This window comes from Triticum aestivum, chromosome 6A (assembly GCF_018294505.1).
Source record: "Triticum aestivum cultivar Chinese Spring chromosome 6A, IWGSC CS RefSeq v2.1, whole genome shotgun sequence".
Classification (NCBI taxonomy): domain Eukaryota; kingdom Viridiplantae; phylum Streptophyta; class Magnoliopsida; order Poales; family Poaceae; genus Triticum; species Triticum aestivum.
Genome location: NC_057809.1, coordinates 58,241,150 through 58,245,922, shown reverse-complemented (window position 1 = coordinate 58,245,922; position 4,773 = coordinate 58,241,150). Strand labels below are relative to the sequence as shown.

The 4,773-nt window shown below is 48.1% G+C and overlaps 1 long non-coding RNA gene across 1 annotated transcript; it reads left to right on the top strand.

Annotated features, from left to right (window-relative positions):
- Window positions 1-851: 851 nt before the first annotated feature.
- On the top strand, window positions 852-3,811 carry LOC123132000 (uncharacterized). Its single transcript, XR_006464450.1, has 5 exons — window positions 852-1,150; window positions 1,271-1,413; window positions 1,863-2,026; window positions 2,282-3,121; window positions 3,265-3,811. It is a non-coding gene; the product is annotated as an uncharacterized lncRNA (long non-coding RNA).
- The last annotated feature ends 962 nt before the right edge of the window (window positions 3,812-4,773 follow it).

Below are 4,773 nucleotides of genomic sequence, written 5' to 3'. Positions count from 1 at the left end.
GTCTTAGCACGACGACTCTCTGACTGTCTACAACAAGTTTTGCCTGGCTTCGGCGAGAGAGGGGCGATGACGGCGGTGCGGCTTCGGCTCGCTTCAGTGCATGTAGTCGTCGCTAGGTGGTCTACGGATCTGGATCTAATTTTTATTATTTTTGGTATTCGTTGTACTGCCATGATTGAAAATTAATAAATCGGAAAATTTCACGAAAAAAAGATACATGCCCCAACCAATGATTTTTTTTTTCAAACTACACGATAAACCTCATAATGTTTTTCCAAACCGCCCCACCTTCTCATGTATGGGAAAGAAATCTAGTAGTTGTACACACAATCTCAATCAGACCGTATCTTTTCTCGCTTTTACCTATGGATTCCATTTCCATGATATATCTCAATCTCAACCCAATCAAAGTTTTTCCTACGTTGAACCAAAAGAATAAACTTTCCACCTTCGCGACACACGGATATTAAGCTAGTAAAGACACCTGCCGCACCACTCATCGAAGCATAATTCTTGACATTTAAGTTCTACTTGCTGCCATTTTGCAAGAAATGGGGCAGTTAAATTACTCAATATGGTACATGCGATGACCGAGAATTTTTAATGAAACACTGCATGTGCCACCCTACAAAAGAACTGCCAAAATGAGCAACCACGTTATCTTTCCATATATATATATATAATAATAAAGCGGTCATCGCTTCTGCCCGCCCGCTCACCGTCGCGGCCGTTTTACAGAAAAGTCTCTATAATTTTTAATAATTGAAGCCGCAGTTTCTTTTGTAGTGGTTCTCAGAAAACGCTTCATTTTTACATAAAACTCCTCTATTAAACCAAAATAACCAAACCAGTCCTCCGCCTCCTCTCCTGCTCCCGCCATCGCCCGCAGAACCTCACCCAAACCCATCGCTCGCTCGCCAAGATCCAAGGCGGCCGCAGCGGCCGGGAGACTGGGAGGACGCGCGCGGGAGGAGATCCAAGGCGGCCGACGAAGGCCCCGGCGGCGCCACCGGCCTAGAAGCCCGCGTCCGATGGCGATAGGAGCGAGGGCGTCGCCAGCTCGGACACCCCGCTCGCCTTCCCCGAGGGCGACGAGCACGACGAGGCGGCGGCGGCGGAGGACGAGGCCAAGGCCAGCACGCAGGACAAGGTGAGCCGCCGGGCCGCGAGATCTGCATCCTCCTGCCTCCCTCTGCCAATTCGGCTCACTTTGATTTCGATTTATTGCTGCTCGTTGACGTGTTCCTCCTCCCCCTCTGCCTCCGCTCAGTGGGCGCAGCAGCAGCAGGCCGGCCCGCCATGGCAGTGGAGCGGGGGCGACGGCGGCTACTCCTTCAGTCGACTGCATCTTTTTGTGGCGCTTGGGTACATTCCGAATCAACTACAAATTCCTCTCACTACGCCCATGCCCAGGTAAAGGCCCCTGCCTCGCTACACCACAGAATGCAACACCCACATGCTAGGGTAGTTCCCTCTTCCCTAGGGCAGCAATTGTTGGCCTCATTGAGCAGAAGGTGGTTCTGTAAGAGAGGGAGCAGCACATGGGTGTTCTGAAGTAGATGCTACTCGGTAGAGCAAACACCAATGCCATGAAAGGGGAAGAATAAGAGTTCTTGCATATAACATGTTTGATGAAATGCTGGCACCACAAATTGAACTCATCTCCAAGCTATGCTTTATGAGAGGCTACAGATTGTTATATTATTTTGTCCAGTCCATGATGCAAGATTCTTTCATTTGTGATTGTTGCAACAATGGTTATTGGCTGAAAGCATGGTTGTGCGTGGTTCTTGCTGCTGTACATGTGGTATGGATTTTCTTCCGCCTGCTGATGTGGTAATGATTTGTTGTGCCTATTGTAGATTAGCCAATATTTGGGAGATGAGGTGGCTCAACTAATTGGAGACAGAACAAGATGAAGAAGGAAAGTACGGCCACACCAGGGCGACCTGGGAGCAAGAGATGATCACCATCATCTGGGTGCTAAAGGCCTAGGGAATTATAACATGTTTTTTTTTATAGAATGGTAACTAAAACCTTTTACTTTCTTGGTCTAATTTAGTTCTCCTATGTTTATAGTCTCTTTCCTGTATAGAGAGACCAAGTTGAGTAGGCCATCAGTATTGTCTTTATGGTGAAATTAGTTAAATGATCATAAGTTCTAATTTTTTGTTGTACAATTCTGTGCATCCAGGCTGAGAAACCTTCCGGTATTGCCCCAAGAAGCTTACACATCTGCTGATGTCATAGGTGTTTTCTGTTTTTGTTGTTGTTGTTGCAGGATGCTCATGGCGTAGCTTACAGTACCAGGCAACATCTTCTGTTGATTACAGTGCCAAAAACTCCAGCAGGCCGCAGGACTCCTACGTCGCTGGCGCTTGTCACTGTCGCTGACGACGCCCTGCGTCCGGCTGGCCGCCAAGGAATCCGCCAACCCGTCCCAATTTAGTGTCCCACATCATGAGCTCCTCGAAGGTGAGCAGCTGGCCCAGCCTCGCCATGTAGCACACGGTCTTGGTAGTGGAGATGTCGACATTGTCACTGCGGTCGAAGGTGCGGACGGACTCGAGCAACTACGCCCGCTGGTTGAGGTATGGAGCATAGGGCGTGAGCACCGGCATGATGGTGTGCGCTAGCTCGTCGAACTCAGCGGCCCGCTGACATCTGTGTTGATGGCCAGCAGCAGAAGGACTCGTCGCCCGGCGGCCGCAAGCTTAGGGGGGTGGAGCAGGGCGTCGAGATCGAGACCTGCTGGCGCCTGTCACGCCGTCACTGACTCAGACCACAAGAGTCCTGCTGTGTTCGGCGTCGCGCCCTCCACATCCTGCAATGGTGATCACGATGCCCCTGCAGAACAAGGTGCCGACGCCTGTCACTGCCCTGCGTCCTGCTCCACGCTGTGCCCAGTGCTGCCACCCTGCTCTGTGTTGTGCCCTCGATAGGCGCCATCCTTGGACGCCATCTCTTCCAACCTATCTTCAAAAAAGATTTGTACCCTTCCAAACTGATATCAATTACATACTCAAGGCAGTTCTAGATGTCTGCAAGTTTGTGATCTGCAAGTATTATAGTCAAAAGGATTTCAATTATGATAGGCCGTAGCTTCACTTCACATCCTCAGGTCAGTTCTAGATGTCTGCAAGTTTGTGATTTGCAAGTATTATATTAAAAAGGATTTCAATTATGATAGTCCGTAGCTTTACTAATCCCACTGTTATACTACTATGTGTGTTCACTGATGCATGTGTCTTCAAATTATGATAGGCTGTAGCTGGATCAGATGAAGCAGTTTTGCCGTGTGAATAGCCGTAAAGCGAAACAGAAGCAGCTCACATGCGAGTCTACTTGTTTTTTTTACTTGCCGTAGCTGGATCATTAGCTTGAACGCAAAGCCATCTAGTCTATTCTCTGCCCCCATGATATCTTTTCTTAATTTGGTAGATTGGTAGATCAAGTTTTTGCAAGATGACAACACCACATGTGTAGTTGCTGACTATGTTTATATCGCAAAAATATTATGGTTGCAAGCATCTACCTGTCTTATTCTCAAGGAAGGGCCCAGCCTATCATTTGATTTTAAGTTTGTTAGAAAATATGCAACTTGTATTCCCATGAGGCCATAGGCAGATATATATACATGTACAGGTGTGGAACATATGCAGGAAACCCCTTATACAACGGGATAAACACAAAGGGGTACATGACTTATATTATAACTCTAACACCCCCCCTCAAACTCATGGTGGATGAACAACACTGAGTTTGGAGAGATAAAAGCCATGTTGTGCTCTAGTCTGGGCCTTCGTCAGGAAATCCGCCAACTGTAACTCGGAAGGCACATACTGAAGAGCAATAACCTGATCCTGCACACCAGCGCGCACATAGAAAGCATCAACACCAATATGCTTGGTGAGCTCATGCTTCACAGGATCGCGCGCAATGCTAATAGCACCTGTACTGTCAGATAGGAGCAGAGTCGGTGTAGTGACAGAAACACCAAAATCCTGAAGTAACCACCGTAACCAAGTCACCTCTGCCGTCAAAAGAGCCATGGCTCGCAACTCAGCCTCAGCACTCGAACGGGAAACTGCAATCTGTTTCTTCGTCTTCCAGGCAATGAGAGAACCGCCAAGAAAAACACAGTAAGCAGAAAGTGAACGGCGATCGGAAGGATCACTAGCCCACGTAGCATCCGAATAGGCCTGAAGCTGTAAAGAACTGGAGCTAGGAAAGAATAGACGGTGGGAGATCGTGCCCCGAAGATATCGGAGAACACGAAGGAGATGACTATAGTGAACCGATGTGGGAGCAGAGACAAACTGACTCAGAATATGAACCGGATAAGAGATGTCCGGACGAGTGACAGCTAGATAGAAAAGACTGCCAACGAGATGATGATAACGCGTCGGGTCAGGGAGAGGATCACCATCAGTAGCACGGAGGTGAACATTGAGCTCCATAGGAGTCTCAACAATGCGCTCGTCAGTAAGAGCAGCACGAGCAAGAAGATCCTGGATATACTTTTCCTGGGATATAAAAAAGCCATCAGAGGTAGAAGAGACTTCAATCCCAAGAAAGTAGCGAAGAGGTCCAAGATCAGACATAAGAAACTGCTCACTAAGACGTGCCTTTACAAAGGCAATATACTCGGGGTCATCCCCAGTGATGATCATGTCATCAACATAGAGAAGAAGAAGAGTCCGACCACGAGGAGAAAGGTGAATAAACAATGCTGGATCATGAGCACTTGCTGAAAAACCAGCAGTAGTGACC